The sequence below is a fragment of the Rattus norvegicus genome, chromosome 8 (assembly GCF_036323735.1).
Source record: "Rattus norvegicus strain BN/NHsdMcwi chromosome 8, GRCr8, whole genome shotgun sequence".
Lineage (NCBI taxonomy): Eukaryota > Metazoa > Chordata > Mammalia > Rodentia > Muridae > Rattus > Rattus norvegicus.
In genome coordinates, this window is record NC_086026.1 from 75,796,114 (window position 1) to 75,815,303 (window position 19,190).

The 19,190-nt window shown below is 37.4% G+C and overlaps 1 protein-coding gene across 13 annotated transcripts in view; it reads left to right on the plus strand.

The window, feature by feature from the left end:
• Positions 1–233: 233 nt before the first annotated feature.
• Herc1 (HECT and RLD domain containing E3 ubiquitin protein ligase family member 1) overlaps positions 234–19,190 on the plus strand; it is a 169,001-nt gene continuing 150,044 nt past the window's right edge. For 12 of the 13 annotated variants that reach the window (XM_063265523.1, XM_063265529.1, XM_063265525.1 and 9 more), the window contains exon 1: positions 234–373. The gene's annotated coding sequence lies outside the window, so the exon portion shown is untranslated. The remainder of the gene's footprint in view (positions 374–19,190) is intronic. The other variant, NM_001420916.1, reaches the window with a different exon arrangement.

A 19,190-nucleotide genomic window follows, 5' to 3' on the forward strand; every position in this document is an offset into this window, starting at 1 on the left:
GAGGTAAGATAGATGGGGCGGTAGAGTGTCCCTAGAATCCTCACGGGGAGGTTTCCCAGCCCCCAAAGTTCTCATCGCTTTCCCATTAGTGCCTAAGCTGTCATCTTCTCTCCCTTTTCCTCGCAGGTTGCCTCCCCCCACCTGCGCGAGGCCTGGAGTAGGCAGGACCAGCGCTCCTGATCTCGCGAGAGTTCCCCACAAGTCCCGCGAGACTCGCCTGCCGCTGCCGCCGCCGCCTCTTACGTCTTTCCCTTTGACAAGTCGCCGCCGCTGCAGCAAAAATATAAAGGACGCGGCTAGCGCAGCCGCTGGCCAGCCGGGTGCCGGGTGCTGGAGCCGCACCCCACCGCCGCCAGCTCCCGATCTGCTCACGGTAGGTAACACTTCCTCTTTCGCCATCTCCACCTCCCGAGTGTGCTTGGCTGACCCGACCGAGCCGCTCGGGGCCGTTCCGGGGCCGCCTGCCGAGTGGGGCTGCCGGCTCCCAGTGGATGGCAGGCGGAGGCCTGAGGAACCCCTGGTCCCTGGGAAGCCTTTTAGAAGCCGTGCCACCCGTCTGAGGGCCGAGGGGCCCGCCCCTGAATAAGCTTGCAGTCTGCGCCCCTCCGCTCCTCAGGGGTCGCGTCTGTGACCTTCTCCCCTTTATCCGCTAACGAGCGCTGCTCCCTCAGCTGGGACTGGGGCTGGGAGCGGCTCTCCGCGCTCTTTATCTTGGGGAGAGTCGCGACTCCGGTGCTTCCAGTCGCCGGCCGACTTCGGAGGTGTGGAGGTTAAGACCATGTGTCTTTTCTCGTTGTCTGTGTTTTTGGGTGGGGGCAGCTCATCCTTTCTGTAAACCTTCCTCTAAATCTCCCATCGGATAAAATAACAATTTCTAAAGCCCTTGCTACCTGGAGCGGAGACGAGGCGACAGTTGTGTTGTCTCCAGGGTAAGAGGTGGATGGTGATGATGACAGGAGCTAACCCTGGGAACCGTGATGGGTGGCAGGTTCCCGGGAGACACGAGGACAGGAGCTTAGTACTTACCTCTCTCAGGAGGTTATATAAAGATGCGATGTATGTATGTATGCATGAATGTATATATGTATGCATGTATGTATGCATATATGAATGCATGCATGCATGCATGCATGAATGCGTATGTTAGCTGTGGAGCACAGGGACAGAATCTCTATTTGCGTTAGTTTTAAAAACGCGTGTAATACTTTGAAGGTGTATATAGGTAATAAAATAAGAGTGATGAAATTCCAACGAATTAATAACCTGTCTCCAGAGGTAGCATTTCACTGATAATATTTTGGTATATTTCTAACAGACCCTTTGTTTTTTAGTAGTACTTGGCTTGTGCTTGAATGGTACCTCCTTATGGATGTTCCCAAAATGATTTGTTTTATTTGAGTCATTCCTTTGGCCCACTTGTTTAAACCCGGTTATATGTTCATTATCACTGGCTGTTCCCCGCCATCACTGTATTTCATTGCTCCTTCTTCCAAAATAATTGTTGCTCAAATAGCTTTAAAAATCAAACTTTAACATTGTTTTTTTTTGAACATAATAACCGAATATTTTTATAGGTCTGTTTGTGATGAACCTCTAAATTGGGCCAGTGTTTTTATATAAAGCAAAGCTAATTACGATGAGAAAAAATAAGCTTCAAGTTTTAAAAAAATTGATGGCGATGTACCTTTGATTATATGTTTACCTACCTGTGTGTTTATACAAGCAAAAGTGAAAGTACTGCGTGTCTGTATTGTGCATAAATGCACTTATGTGATGCATATTTGTCCTCTGCACCTGCATATTTTAGAAATAAGCTAAAGTATTTTGTCATGTTATTTGAGAAAAAACAGCATAAGGTAGGACAAAAAACAGTTAAGTATAATATTTTTCCCGGAAGATATCTAGGAAGGTTGGAAACTTGGCATCTTTGAAGAGTAGGATAAATTATCAGTAGTCATTGAAATGGATGGCCTTTTAAGGCCTCTTGGAATCAGCAACTTTTATGAATTTTGCTTCCCCTAATGTTCTTATCACTTTGCTTCTTAAATTTCTGGTCTTGCCACGGATCCATTGATTTGCTGGTCATGTATTTTCTCTGTGCAGTTGTGCTGGGAGAAGGCAAATGCAAATGTATCACTTAGTCTTCTCAATGTAAATATATGTGAATATACCATTTTATTTAAATGGACAGCACATTTAAAGAGAATGTGCTGATTTTTGAGTCGGACTGGTTAGTAGAAGATGCATGTAATAAATAGTGAAAAGTCTTAGTGGTGGGAACAAAATGCCTGGCTTCAGTGGGCAGCTGATTTTAAAGTGGACTTTTAGAATGTAAGTGATAATGTTGATACTGTATTTGGGATAAGGTAGAAAATTGTGTTAGCATACTTGTGAAACAAAATTTGAGTTTTAGGTAGAGGCAGAATGATCAAGATTTTCAGGGCAGTCTTGACTATGTGGGAGATACTGTCTCAAAAAACAGTGAACAGCCCTTGAAAATTTTGTAGGTAAACAACCATAAAAGAAACAAGTAATTGAACAGAATTATTCTTTATCGTATATAAAACTTTGCCTTAATGTACCCACAAAACAGGTTGTTAGGGATACCTTCTAAATATTATCAAGATTTTGAACAGAAAATATTGGCTGAGTCATCTAAAAAGGAGATTGTAAAGTCAGCAAAGTCACTAAAACTATTTTTTTTAAACTAAAGGAGCACAAAATAGATACTTAATAGATGCCCTTCTGATTATTTTATTTTTTTTTTCTACTGGCTCTTATAAATGAATGGGAATATTAAATTCCAGAGGAGATCTACCAGCAAAAAAATATGATGCCTGAATCAGATGATGGTGAGGTTTAGTTTTATGTTTTTCTTTTTGATACAGGAGTTTGTGCAGCTTAGGTTGATTCTGACTGTAGCTGAGACTGGTCATGAGCTCCCGATCCTCCTGCGCTTCTCTCTAAGTCCTGAGAATCCTGAGAATACAGGCACTCAAATGCCACACTGGCTTGTTCTGTTCCAGTTTTGGAGATGGTGCCTTACTTTGTTGTTCAGACTTGTCTTGAACTCGTAGAGATCTGTCTCTGGGTCAGAGAGCTGGGAGTCATTACTCCTGGCCAATTTCTAAGTTTCTCATGACTTTTTGAGTATTGTTTGTTTGTTTGTTTTTATTTTTTGTAGAAATACTCTGGTTTTTGGCTCATTTGATATTTTTCTCATGATTGAAATTTTGCATGTTTTGATTATAAGATTGGCCCATGGTTTTGATGTGTTTGGTTACTAATGATATATTTTTTCTTTGTTTTGTTTTTCCATATGAAACTGAGAATTGTTCCATATGAAAAGGTCTCTAAAGAATTGTGTTGGAATTTTGATGGGAAAATCTGTAGATTGCTTTTGATAGGATGGCTGTTTTCACTATATTACCTCTACCAATCCAGAAGCAAGACATTTCTTCTTCTTCTTCTTTTTTTTTTCTCTAGAGACTAGAATTTCTTCTCATACAGGTCTTTTATTTGCTTGGTTAGAGTTGCACCAAGATATTTTATATAATTTTGGCTACTGTGAAGCATATTTCCCTAACTTATATCTTAGCCTGTTTATTGTTTATATAAAGGAGGACTACTGAATTTTCTTTTAGTTTTATTTCCAGCCATGTTACTGAAGGTATTTATCATCTATAACGGTTCTCAGGTAGAATTTTTGGGGTCATTATGTATACTATTATATCATTGAATACTAATGATATTTTAACCTTGATCATTTGTTCTGGGTAAGGGTGCTATTTTTTCCTTTTGTATTCTCTTTGATATATTAATATATATCTTGTAGGAGGTTCTTAAAAACTATAGATTTTTCCCTCAAACTTTCTCCCCTTGTTTGTATGTTAGCATGCACGGTTGTAATTCCTTTATTCTTATAGGAATTGGACTTCATCTCTCAAAGGACATTTGTTAATTCAGTTATTTATATCACTATGGTAGTGTGGGTATTCAGTTGATTCTACAGACTGTTGTCTGATATGATGATATTATGCTGTTCACATTGTTTCAGCTTTGGCCACTGTGTGTGTGTGTGTGTGTGTGTGTGTGTGTGTGTGTGTGTGTGTATGGTGTGGTGTGGTGTGGTGTGTGTGTGTGTGTGTGTGTGTGTGTGTGTGTGTGTGTGTGTGTGTGGTGATTAAAGGACAACTTGTAGGAGTTGATTCTCTTCTTCCACCATGTGGATTGATCTTGAGGACCCAACTCAGATTGAAAGTCTTGATGACAAGCATCCTTAGCTACTGACCATCCCACCTACTCCAATAGAATAATTGTTTATGGTATATTAAATATTAGACATAAGCTGTTATGTTATGGGTAGGTTATAAGCAAATACAATGCAGGATTTTTTTTAATGCTTTTCTACTCATGATTTCCTTTTGCAAAGTTTTTAATGTGACCCTGAATAAGTAGTTATATAAAATAAGTATACAAATGAGATAATTACTGATAAACTTATTTTAAAATAGCTGTTTTTATGTGTATATGGATTTACTAAATATGAAAACAAATTTGAATACTGAAAATGGGTCTGTTTATTTCTTTTATAAAAGAAATTAAATCTCGACTGAATGTTTGCTCCTACAGGACATAGAGCATCTTGCAGCATTTTTAGAGTTGATTGATATTTTGGTTTTGTATGGTTTTCTAATCACTGGCATTGAGATTGCTGCTTCTCATAAATTCATAGTACAAAATAGCAGGAGTATATTTCAGAAATTGTGGGAAAGTTTGTCCTAATTCCGAATCAAAGATATTTAATGATTTTTATGTGAAAGTCAAGCCAACTTTAAAAATCAAATGTTCGAACATAAAATAATTCAGAGATATATTAATTTTGATGCTTGTGTGATGAGGATTGATAATAAAAATATTAGAAGCTTTTTTTTGTAATTAAACTATTGTATTTCTATAAAAGCACAACACTTTGTTTGTATGGTAAAAATACTGCAATCCATAATTTACAGTAGTCTCAGTCTGAGCCATGGTATTTCCAGCATTGCTTCTTGGCATTGCACAGTGCCATGGCATGCACAGTACAAAGCATACACACTTTAGCTTTATCACAGGTGCAGCATGGATGAGTGTGCCAGAGACACCTTGGATTCGTTCTTGTGTTCGGAAACCTTTTGCTGTAGCTAAATTTTTGGCCACCCTTGAATTTAGTTACATGATATGATCACTGCCCACAGTTTAAGAATTGGACTATAAGGGCCCCAGAGAACAATAGATTTTGTTACCTGCTAGGGGTGGGGACTCTGGAACCTATCCCCTGAAGGTACTGAAGGACAACTGTATTTATTCCTCTATGTGTTAATGACCATGAGTTTATATCACTACCTTTTCCTCCAACACTACAAGGGGATTCTGACCTTCTGTCATTCCTTATTTGTATTTTCTTTCTTTGACAGAAGCCTGGATCTCAGTATGGTAACATATATTTGTTAACCTTTGGAGTATCTATTAGATAGTTACTTGCTAAGTTATGAAAAGTATTCACAAGATTATATGTGTGCACTTTTTAATCTTTATCTTTAGCTATTTAGGTTAGCTGTTTTATTCTCTGTTCTCTTTAGTGTGACTGTGTTACTTTTGTGCAGGGTAGTTCAGTTCCTTTGTTGCTTCTTTGTTTTCTCTTTTGATTGCTCTCAGTCCGGGTTGATGTTAACTGATTATTGTTATAGATGATGATGATGGTGGCTTCAGGTAAGATCTCCCAAGTATCTCACACTGGGCTCAAACTTGGTATTCTCCTGCTTCAACCTAAGTGTTGGGACTATAAACTTATATCATTGTGTGTGGCATTATTGTTAGTTTTGGTTTGTGAAACTGTACAGTTACTCAATGCCCCTGCTTTCGTCTTTACTATTTAAAATGATGATTCAGAAGTGTCCGTCTATCCTGCTGTTGCTTTCCTCTGTTGCTACCTCTCTCCTATGTTTGTTAAGGAATCAGGAGTTTAAATTTAGTTTCAGATTTATCTCTTCCTCAATTATTTCACCAAAATGAACAGAGTATATGCATTTAAAAACATTAAACCCGTGTTTGCATCCATTGGAACAAATATGGAGGTCAGAGGACAACTTGGAGTTGGTTTTTTGCTTACATGATTTGTGTCATCAGGCTTAGTGATAAGCACCTTTACCTGGTGAGCCATCTCACCAGCCCCTACATTTTCTATTATTTTTTCTCATATAAATTTTTAATTGACACACAAACCACATAACATAAAACTCACCTTTTATTTCTTTACTTAATTTTTGAGACAGAATCTTAATATGTTGCTTATCAGATTCCTGGCCTCAAGTGACTCAACTACCTCTATCCTCCTGAGTAGTTGGGACTACAGGCATGTGCCACCTTGACCTATCAAAACTCTCCCTTTAAAGTGTACAAGCCAGGTTTGATGGTTTGCTTTCTTTATTTTCCCCTCTACCTCAAACTTGAGGTTCTTTTGGCTCCTTCTAAGTTCAGGATTACAGAACTTTGCTGATATATATATATATATATGATATGATATATATATATATATATGATATGATATATATGTATATTTAAATTTAAAAGTATATTCACAATGTTGTACCACTTCTCACCTCTGTCTAATTCTAGAACATTACTCTCCAAAGAAACCTTGTGATCATTAGCAGTCATTTCCCTTGTCTGTGTTCTACTTTCTATGTGGGTTTGCTTATTCTATTCTAAGTATTTTGTGTAGATGGAATTGTATAATATGTGGTCTTTTGTTCCTGATTTCTTTAGGCTAATGTAATTTGTTCAGAGTTCATTTATGCTGCAGCATGTATGAGTACTCCAGATTTTTTATCCTTGCCTGCCTGCCTGATATCTATATAACATATTTTATTCATCTATGTATCCATTGACGGACATTGTTTTTTTTTTTTAACCTCTTAGCTACTGAGAATAATGTTACTATGAACATCCATGTACCATGTATGTGTTTGTTTGTATGGGCATATATGTGTGTGTGTGTGTGTGGGTTTTTTTTTTTTTTTCTATCTAAAGTTTACGCCTAGAAGGCAATTCCTGGGTCATACGATTATTCCAGGTAAAACTTTTTTTTCTTTTTGGTGTTGGTACTGGAGTTTGCCATCTTATGTTTACTGTTTTGAGGAACTTCTACCTGCTTTCCTATTACCTCTTGGTGCGCATGTGCCCCCCCCCTGTGTGTGTGTGTGTGTGTGTGTGTCTGTGTGTGTGTATGTGTATGTGTATGTATTTACACGTGCATGCATCTTCAATTTTTTTTTTAAACAGGGTCTTACTTTTTAGGCTGTGGTGGCCTGGAACTCACTGTGTTGATCAGCCTGGCCTTAAATCACAGAAATCTGCCTACTTCTGCCTTCATTTTTTTCTTCATTTTTTTTTAAAAAACAGTTGCATAGATATAGCTACATCTGTGTATGGCATTTAGATTGTTTTTTGTATTTTGCAGTTATAAACGATGTTTCTGTAAGTGACCATGTGTATATCTATTTTTTATTATTAGAAGTATATGGTATATCACCTCCACAGGTTCTAGGAACACACTAATTAAAACTCAGGGTCAAGGATATAATTCAATCCTTGTCTAGCATATGCTAGGTACTGGATGTGATCCCCAGTACTGACAAACAAGCTGATATATTCCTGCATTTAAGGAGATTACATTTTAGTGGCTGTATGAATAATTAATGTTTCCAAGGAAAACCTGCTAGGTGCTTGATTGTGAATAGAACCAGTAGAGGTGTGTGCAGTCTTAAAATGTCTTTGATGCTGATACAGACCTCAGGTAACACTTGATTTCTGGTGATTGAACATGGTTACCAATTTGTGGTCTCTTAATCAGTTAATTAATCAATTTGCTGTACATGGATTGAATCCAAGGCCTTGTGCAGGCTATGTAAATACCTTGGAACTACATCCTCAGTTCTCATTCTCACTCTCTCATTTCAGGTTTATTGTATAAATTTAAGGTATACTGTATTCTTTAAGTGAAATGATATTAGATAAACAATTTTAAAACACCTATCTCACATAGTTACCTTAAAGTGTGTGTGTGTGTGTGTGTGTGTGTGTGTGTGTGTGTGTGTGTGTGTGTGTATGCGCCCGGGTGTGTTGTGTGTATGTGTACATAGGCTAGATGACAACTTTCAGGAGTTGTTTCTTGCCATTTGCTTTCCTTTGAGGCATTGTCTCTTAATTCTACAGTGGCACAGTATACCTCAGGCTAAGTGGTCTGGGAACTTTCTGGCAATTCTCCTGTCTCCATCTCTCTTAGTAGTTCTGGTCTTAGAGATGTGTGCTATGGCATTGGGCTTTTTACATGGTTACACATGTAACTTCATGTTGTCAAGTATGTGTTACAAGCACTTGCACTGGTTGAGGTATCTCCTTGGTTCATCTTTTTGAGACAGTTTCACTGTAACTTGGGCAAGCCAAAAAAATCTGTCTCAGGCTCCTGAATGCTTGGTTATAGGAGTAAGCCATCTGTCCAAATTTGCTTTCTTTACTGCATTCTTTTTTCCTTTCCTTTTCCCCTCTCTGATACCTTACTTTCCTGCCTGTTTGGAAGTTTGGAAAAGACAGTCTAGTAGCTTCTGAGTGGTCAGATGTAAGGTACAGCAGTAGTGACATGTCATAAATGTTGGTGTACTCTGTTTCCCTTGATCATTTTGAAAACAATTTCAATTGTTTTGGCTACATTAAGATTGTTCTGAGATAGTAAGAAGGTATGCAAAATAGAGAAATAAAGTGAGCTGGGAATTGCACAGAATCACTTAGCTTTAAAGTATTTGGTTACCAACAAGTTGTTACTTTGTTTTCCAAAATTTTAACTGAGTATTTTGCATTCTTAAACTATTATTTAAGATGTCTTTCTCTTCTTTCAAAGTTATTTATTTATTTTTTGCTACGTTCTAATCACCATCTCCCTTTTCTTTGCCATCTTTTGGTTCCTTATTTCAGAGTGATTAGGCAGAACTTGGTTTTTTTTTGTTTGTTTGTTTTGTTTTTTTGTTTTTGTTTTTTGTTTTTTGGTACACAAGATAAAATTAATCCTGCTTAGGAGCTAAATGTACTAGAGTGCTTACTTATAAACCTGCTGCTGATAAATTCCAGAAGCCCATACTACTAGAAAGTAACAATTATTGCAATATTGTTTGCAAATCTATATTGTCTTTTCTGTGAATGTTGTTTCAGTAAGTAAATAAAAATAAAAGTGGTCAGGCCTTTACCTATTAAGTCATCTTACTAGCCCTCCTGAGAAATTTTTACATGATCCCAGATATATGGCTATATAAAACATACAGATCATTTACTGATAAAAAAGGTCATAAATGTTATAAAACAGTTCTTTGGTATACTATTAAAAACGAAAATAAGTTTGTGTGCTATAAGGTAGATATAAAACTTGGCTGAATAGTATTGAAGGTATAGAATATCTTCAACATTTATCTTCACATTAACATGTTCAAAATGGCAGAAATATTTTTAAGGCTCTTTCAGAAATTGTGCGAAATTCTATCCTAATCTCAAACTAAAATTAATTCATTATTTGTGAAACTCAAGTCAGAAACTTAAACAATTTTTAAAATGAAATAATTCTAGTATAATATAATCCCACTACTTTTATACTTATATGCTACATTTAGGGGACTCATAAAATCCTTTTTTCCCCCTGTAATTAAACTATTATGTTTTTACAGAGCAGAAAACTTTATATGTTCAATAAATAGCATTGCAATTGTAACAGTCTGGAATCTGAGCAGGCATTTCAGGCAGCTTTGGTTGATGTTGTGTGTCATGACTGTGCACATTGTAAAGCACACACATTGTGTGTTCACAACCAAGGCTGCAGTGAGGTCATGTGATACAGCATGAGTGAGTACTGCCGTAGACACCTTGGATCCATTATGTGTTTGATTTTGAAATAAATGTTGGAAGCCAGAAACCTGCTTATTCAATTATGCGAATTCATGGGGTCCAGAGTCACAGTTTTAGGCAATCTACTTTTGTTGTAGTCTAGCCTGTGGGTTCTGGCCAAAGCTCAACTTCAAATTAAGGTGAACTGCACGTGTTGACAGTTTGTTTGCATTTTGGATTAATTGCACCTGTTAGAGTAACAGATTGTTTAACTTGACATGCGTAATTTAGATTCTTTCATTAAAAGTGTACTGACAGTTATTCTATAGCCCAGCAAATGTGGCTGGCTTCCAGAATCTGTTCATTCAACTAAAAATTAATAAAATGATGTCTTTCACAAGGCAAGGCAAAACAAAATAGCCCAACAAAAACCTCAACGTGTGTTGATAGTCTAGAAAATTTACATTTCTGATTGCAGCCATTGTTTGGAATCATTACACTAAAAAATTGTTAAAAATAGAAATATTTTATTATTTATTTGAAAAATTTAAATTATCTTTATTATGCATATATGTGTGATATATGTCCTTGTACCAAGGTGTGTATGAGGTCAGAGGACAATTTGTAGGAGTCAGTTCTCTTTCTGCCATATCATGGATCTTGGGAATTGAACTCAGATCATCAGGGTTGGTAGCCAGTTCCTTAAACCACTGAGCCACCCTGCTGTCCCAAAACAGTAGGATTAAAAATAGATGTATGCCATAACTTAGTCCTAAAACGTTGTCACTATATTTTTTGTTTTTGGTTCTTTTTTTTTTTTTTCGGAGCTGGGGACCGAACCCAGGGCCTTTTGCTTCCTAGGCAAGCGCTCTACCACTGAGCCAAATCCCCAACCCTGTCACTATATTTTTGCTTTGACCTTTTGTCAACAAGAATTAAATTTATTTTCTCTCTTTGGTTTGAATCATATTTAATTTAGTGCTTTCTACTTCTGCTTGCTTCTTTGCCATGGTTAAATTAGAAGCAATTCTAAACAGTTACTAGCACTTACTGCTGCTCTTTGAGAGAACTTGAGTTCAGTTGCCAGCATCCATATGACAGCTTACAGCTGTCTGTGTAACAGCAGTTCAAGGGAATCTCATGCCCTCTTCTGACCTCCATGGACATCAGGTTCACATATGTTGCATATATGTGCACTCAGACACCTACACAGATACTGATATAAATACAGAGTTTTAAAAAAATGTTGGAAAAAACTCCACACTGATCGAATCTGAGAAATATTGAGCATGCTTTATTTCCTGCTGTATCAAATATTCAGCCAAGATTTAATTCATTATTTAAAAACAAGAATAGCCACCTTTTTACTGTGTAAAGTTGCTTTTGTCTTTAATAAGTGATGAGGTTATTATGTATAGCAAAAGACAGTTAAAAATAAATATATGATTTATTGTTAAAGTATAAAAAAATACTATATCTCAGATTATGAAACTGCTGGCTGCCTACTTCACCAAGAGGGCCACTTGTTTCCTAAATTTCACATGTTATATGAAAGAATACACAGGGAACTTAAAATAGCTTTTGTTACTCTCTTTATTAGCTATATGTCTAACAAGTAGGGAACATAGAAAGCAACACTTAATGTTAATTTTCATGGTTCTATGTAAAAGATACATGGGTGGGTGGGTGGGTGGTGGGCTCTGAATTTATTAGACCTGAAGGAAGTATAGGAGTTAGGTCAAAGGGTTAGATACTTCAATAGGCCAAGCGGCGGCAGCGAATGCATCTCAACTGAGTGATAATAATGATTGACGGGAATGACTGCCTAACTAGAGCAGAGATGGCACAAGTACATGGCATGGTTAATATTTGGTAGACTGTGGAAGGTTGTATAGTGAGCGATTTTGGTATGAAACTTCATCAGTTGCAGTCCTGGCAGGAAACAAAAGGATAAGTCGTTGATATTTTGGCTAAAGAAAAGGAACAGGATTGTGACATTCCTAAGACAGCACTGTTGAGAACCTATCAAACCTGTAAACTTGAGAAAGCATGAAGACCTTGGAACCAGAACTGGACAAATGGATGCCAGTGTATTGGTTAAGACTGGTGGCTTTAGAGGAAAAAGTTCAGTGAGGTGGGAAGGACTTGAGAAATAAAGGTTGTAATTTCATTTTCATCTCATTCTCCCACCTTACCAGTGCCCTTCTTTGTTCTAATGTAACAAGAAGTTAAAAAGGTAGGAGATTGCTGGATGATGGTGGCTCTTCCCTTTAAATTCTACCACTTTAGAGCTAGAGGTAGGCGATCTCTGAGTTTGAGACCTGCCTGTTCTACAGAGTGGACTCTAGGACAGCCAAAGCTACACAAGAGAAACCTCTTGAAAAACAAAAACCAAAATAACCACAACAGTAAAAGATAGGGGAGTGTTATAACGAAAATGCTTGAGGGAAAGACTTGCTTTAAAATATTTTGCATCTTCATAGAAAAATGCAACACAACATCTGGTACACTATTCTAACTTACAACACAAAGGATGAAGGCAGTCTATTACCTGATTTATTTTTAATAGTCTCAATGTGGCTAGTTTTATTATTTCATTTTAGATTAATTATGAGACCAGAATTATTTCACATCCTCTACAGAGTTCCTTAGGGAATTGGATGCCAGTGGCTGGCAGGACAAAAAAAATTAGGAGAGTACCAGTCTTGAAAATCATGTCTAGTTGTGGAATAAAGAGGGCCAGAGTAATAAAAACAAGCACATAAGAGCAAAAAGACAGGTAGAATAGGATAAATCTCATCTGTCTGAACGAAAATAACATGAGAAGGAAGATCTGAACCAGTCTCTATCAGTGAACATGGGGTAATTACAGTGCAGAGGCTTTTGAAGAGAGATCTTTCTCAATAGGCCTTTGAAGTATGAATTTTGATAGGTAAGTGAGGGGGACCCTTAATCATACAGAGTAATGTGCGCAAAGGCACAAGAATGGAGCATTTGGTTTGTTAAAGGTTAAGGCAAAGGGCTTAGTAGTTAAAAACACTTGGTCTTGTAGAGACCTGGGTTTGGTTCCCAGAACCCACATGATATCTTAGAATCCCCCTAACTCTTAATTCCAGGGGATCTGACATTCTGTTCTGGCTTCCAGGCACCAGGAAGGCACATGGTACCATGCAGAGAAAACATTCAGACGTTCAAAATTAAATAAATAAAATAATAGATTAGGGGTACAGTTAATTGCACTGGACTTGTAGGAATGAACCAGCCTGCTTCTGAATAGACTTAACTCCACAATAATGGCTTAGTAGGAAACAGAGCTGCTTTCGCTTTGTCTTTAATATCTGGGCAGTGATAGAGTTAAATGTTAGAAATGAGCTTTAGAGCTGGGATGGTGGTACATGCCTTTAATCCCAGCACTTGGGAGACAGAGGCAGGCAGCCTCTGAGTTGTCTGAGGCCAGCTTGGTCTACAAAGGGAGTGCAAGGACAGTCACAGCTACATAGAAACGCTGTCTGGAAATACAAACAAACAAACAAAAGAACTTCAGATTAATTTGGCAGAAGTAGGATAGAATATATTAGGACACTTCAGGCACTTTCCAGAGCAGGTTATGAAAGGTATTGTAGGGCTGGGCCAGTGGGATTATCTGAGAGGTTGCCATGCTATATAAAAAAAGAGAAGTTAAAGGCTCTGTGGTTTTGACCCTGGGTTACCATAAGGGTGATATGACCAAAGGGTCTGTTTTTATAAGAGAGTATAGGGAGGTGGAGAAGCTGGAAGAGATGCTGGGACTAATTTTAGATATAGTGAAATGGGGATAAGAAACAGTGACATTTTGAAATATAAGACTGCTGTTCTGCAGAGATGCTGATCAGGGAAGGAATTTTGGAACTAGCAGCCTCAAATGGACAATGAGGCAATTGGTTCCTTTATTTTTGGTTACTTTTGAGGCAAACTTAAGGTACAGGAAAATTTATTATTTTAACTATTTGACAAGATTTGACAAATATTTAAAATGATTTAACTGTCACACTCTGCCCATTTCATCCCTCAAAAGTTTCCTTGTACCATTTGCTGTTAACTGTTCTTTATCTGTTTCCTAGGCAGTGGTAAGCAGTGGTCTACTTTTTTATCACATTGGTAAGCAGTGGTCTACTTTTTTATCACATTGGTTTTATATTGTCTAGAATTTAATACATAAATACATACATACATAATATATACATACATAAATACATACATACATACATAATACATACATACATACATATGGGAAGTTAGTTATGCTGTGTTTTTCTTTTATGAGACAGATTTTGTTATGTAGCTCAGGTTGGCCTCAACTTTGTGATGTTTCTAACACTGCTTCCTAAAGTTAGTCTTTGATGCCTTGCTTATTTTATTCAACATAATGCTGTTAGATTCATTCAGGTTGTTTTTATAAGTTTACTTTTTAAACAGTTACCGAGTAGTATGCTATTGTATATAGACTGTAACTTACATCCATCTCTTTAAAAGGTTTTATTTATTTTTAAAAGATTTATTCTTATAATTTATAATTATGTGCATACATGTGGGTATGTGCTCACTAGTGTTTTCAGAGGTTAAAGATCAGATTTCTTGGAGTTGAAGGTACAGGCAGTTGTGATTACCTGATGTGGGTGCTGGGAATTGAACTTAGAGCTAAAGGAAGAGCAGTGCATTTTCTTAGCTACTATGCCTTCTCTTCAATGCACATTCTTCTACAGATGGACTTTCGAGCTTCCAGATTTTAGCTGTCATGAATGATGCTGCTGTGAGGTCATGTGTAAATATATAGTAAATACCTAAGGAATAGATTTTTGTGAATCATGAAAGTACAGTGTATGTTTTTAATGAACTTTATACTTAATTGTCAAATAGTTTTTCCATCTTCCATTTCTTTTTTTTGCTGAATATATAAATGTATATTTTAATTAGTATTTGAAACATAAATGTATAATTATATATATGAAAATATATACTTTTATATTTATGTAAGTAAAATTATATAAAATATGCATTATTATGTTTATTATAAATATATTTGTATATATTTATATATAAAATAAGCATATAATAAAGTAAATAGTATAAATAAAATATATAAAATAAATATATATTTACATAAGATAAAATAAATATAGGATGAAAAATAAATGTTTTCATGTTTTAGTGAGCATGCAGAATATTTTTTTTTTTTATTAACTTGAGTATTTCTTATTTACATTTCGAATGTTATTCCCTTTCCCGGTTTCTGGGCCAACATCCCCCTAACCCCTCCCCTCCCTTTCTATATGGATGTTCCCCTCCCCATTCTCCCCCCATTACAGCCCTCCCCCCAACAGTCACGTTCACTGGGGGTTCAGTCTTAGCAGGACCAAGGGCTTCCCCTTCCACTGATGCTCATTGCTACCTATGAGGTCAGAGTCCAGGGTCAGTCCATGTATAGTCTTTGGGTAGTGGCTTAGTCCCTGGAAGCTCTGGTTGGTTGGCATTGTTGTTCATATGGGGTCTCGAGCCCCTTCAAGCTCTTCCAGTCCTTTCTCTGATTCCTTCAACGGGGGTCCCGTTCTCAGTTCAGTGGTTTGCTGCTGGCATCCGCCTCTGTATTTGCTGTATTTGTTTTTGAGATGGGGGGTCTTACTATGTTGCCCACATTAATCTTCAACTCTTGAATTCAATGATCCTCTTTCCCTAGCCTCCTGAGTACTTATGACTATAGCTGTGTGCCATCCTGTCTGTCTTCTCGATTCTTTTTTTTTTTTTTTTTTCACATATTTTGAGACAGGGTATCTCTGTGTAATAGTTTAGGCAGGCATGGAACTTGCTTTGTAGATCAGGCTGTCCTGGATGGAACTCACCATTTGAGTGCTGGGATTAAAGATGTGTGCCACCACACCTGGCAAAATATATTCTTGTTATAAATCCTTTATTGGATACATGGTTTGCAAATAGTTTTTTTTTTCAGTTTGGCTTGACAATTTTCTGATTTCAAAAATTTATTGATATTGTGTGTGTGTTTCCGTGTGTGTGTGTGTGTCTGTGTGTCTGTGTGTCTGTCTGTCTGTCTGTCTGTGTGTGTGTATGCATGTGTGAATGTGGGTGTGTGCATGCCACTTGATGTGTGTAGAAGTCAGAGGACAATTTTAAAAAGTTGGTTCTTTCCTTTCACCATGTGATTTGGGAATTGGAACTTGGTTTGTCAGACTTGCCCAGCAAATGCTTTGGTTTTACCTGCCTAGCTCTCCTGCTGACCTGACTCTTAATTTTCTTTTTTTTTGTTTGTTTTCCTTTGTCTTAAAAAGATAGTTTTATTTTAGTTTATGTATATGAGTGTTTTGCATATGCGTATGTCTGTGTAGTACATGCTTGCTTGGTGCCTGTGGTGGACAGAAGAGGGTATTGGATTTCTTAGAACTGGGGTTATAGTTGTAAGCCTCTATGTGGGTGTGATGAACAGAACCTAGGTCTTTTGCAAGAGTAGTGAATGCTCTTAACTGCCGAGCCATCTTTGCAACCTATATATTGTTTTAATAATTACATTGGAAAGTTTTAAGTTTGGATTGTCCCAAGTTATGATTTTTCTTATCTTAACCAACTCTGCTAAGTTTGTCTTTTTTTTTTTTTTTTCCCTTTCTTATTACATGGCCCAAGCCGAAACTAGTCTCACATCTGGCATCTTCTTGACTAAACTCTTAAGTGCTGGGATTGAAGTATACAATCACTATGTCTAGCCTTTATTTTTCTTTTACAGATTTTTAGGTTTAGCTCTAACATTTTGGTTCATTAAACAAATTTGAGTTGACTTTGTGTATGGCGTGAAGTTAAGATAAACTTCATTTTACCTCTATATGTATAAATCAGTTGTTCAAGCACCTTTTGTTAAAAAAGAAAGGAAACTGCCTTAGTATGTTAGTTAAAAAACAGTTGGCTATATAGTTACTTGGGTCTCCTTATGTATTCTCAGTTAAGTTCTGTTGATTTAACTTGATGCCAGTATCACAAGCCTTGTTTATATTAGCTTTATAATCTCTAATTCAATAAATTTGATTTTTTTAGTTTTGTTTAGTGTGTGTGTGTGTGTGTGTGTGTGTGTGTGTGTGCACATGTGCGTTGGGGGGTAAATTTATACACCTCTATATGTATGTGTGTGTGTCTATGCTTGTGTAGAAGTCAGAGGTCGGGGCTGGGGATTTAGCTCAGTGGTAGAGCGCTTACCTAGGAAGCGCAAGGCCCTGGGTTCGGTCCCCAGCTCCGAAAAAAAAGAACCAAAAAAAAAAAAAAAAAAAAAAAAAGTCAGAGGTCTTCCTTGGTGGCTTTCTACTTTCTTTTTGGACTGACTGAAGCTTACTGATTGACTAGATTGGCTAGACAGCAAGCCTCTATGGGGCTTCCTTTCTCTGTCTTCCCAGTACTGACGTTACAGAGGTACGACATGGGTTCCTATTTTTACTTGGGTGTTGGGCCTCTGAACTCAGGTCCTTATGTGTGTGTAGCAAGCACTCAAGCACTGTACTGACTGAGCTATCTCCCCCTCCCAACTTTGTTCTGACCCCTCATTTCTATTCTCTTCTCTTTCTTCCTTTTTCTACCCCTCTTTCTCTTCCTTCTCTTCTCTTTTACTTTGTCATCTTCATTTTTTGGGAAATGTGATCTTGCTGTTATCCAAGCCCTTGGCCTTATACTCCTGAGCTCAAGGATCTTCTTGTCTTGGCCTCCCAAGTCTTTGCATGTCTCTCCTGCAAAATTCAGAATAGGACTGGAAAAAGTCTTTGGTTATGGTCTGATTTGATACTGCCCCACCTCTCTTTTAGCCCTGAAATCTCTTAATAATCTTGAGTTTGTTATTAGGAAGAACATATTTTAAATCATAACAATAGACCTTTTAGAATGAGCTGAATTGACATTTGATTCTTTGAAACATTTTGAGGTTTTTAATTAAAAAATTTAGAGTGATATAGAACCTGTTAAATTACCTCTGATATGATTGATGTTCAGAAGCAGTGTGACTTACTCCTTGAAAGGTCATGTGTCAAGCTGCTGTCTTTGAATTCTTTTTTTTTTTTTTATTAACTTGAGTATTTCTTATATACATTTCAAGTGTTATTCCCTTTCCCGGTTTCCGGGCAAACATCCCCCTCCCCCCTCCCCTTCCTTATGGGTGTTCCCCTCCCAATCCTCCCCCCATTGCCGCCCTCCCCCCATAGTCTAGTTCACTGGGGGTTCAGTCTTAGCAGGACCCAGGGCTTCCCCTTCCACTGGTGCTCTTACTAGGATATTCATTGCTACCTATGGGGTCAGAGTCCAGGGTCAGTCCATGTATAGTCTTTAGGTAGTGGCTTAGTCCCTGGAAGCTCTGATTGCTTGACATTGTTGTACTTTTGGGGTCTCGAGCCCCTTCAAGCTCTTCCAGTTCTTTCTCTGATTCCTTCAACGGGGGACCTATTCTCAGTTCAGTGGTTTGCTGCTGGCATTCGCCTCTGTATTTGCTGTATTCTGGCTGTGTCTCTCAGGAGCGATCTACATCCGGCTCCTGTCTTTGAATTCTTATTCAGCTGTAGTAAGAATGCACTGTGCCCTTGGCAAACTGTTTAACCTCTCTGTGCTTCTGTTTCCTTTGCTGGTGAGTGGGGGTAATCTGAGCACCTGCTCCATAGAGCTATCTTTACCATCCAGTAATAGTTCCTGCCTTGTAGAAAGTGTTCAATAGATGTTAACAGCTGTCATTGCTCTGTTCATGTGGAGAGTGCGTAAAAGCTTTAGAATTTGGCAAATTCACTTGGAGGAACTATTTTAATGACTTCCTTGTAGGAGCCCTTTGCACGAGTCTTTTAGTCTTTTTTTTTTTTTTTTTTTTTTTTTTTTTGGTGGTTTCAGGAAAATATTGATAGTGTTACTATTTTTAACCACTAGTTGGATTTGATAATTTTGGATTTGTGCATTGTATCAGGAAGAAAGACAAAGACAAATGAACTTTTAGTGGATAAATCATCATTATAGATTTAAAAACAAAATAACAGCAGTTTGCCACGAGTTAGCCGTTTCATCAGTATTTCGAATTAGTGGTTCTAGAATAGAATTAGTTTGTCCCTTTTGTCTATAGTCGTCTACAGTTTTTATGTGCTGAATAAGCACATTGGCTTTTTGCTTTGTTGACTAGTTCTTACTGATGTAGCAAAAACAATTTGTAGCAAATGCAGTGAGTCTTTTCCCTTTGTGGGTATTTCCTTTTAAATACTGGTAATCACAAACATTAAGTGCTGATT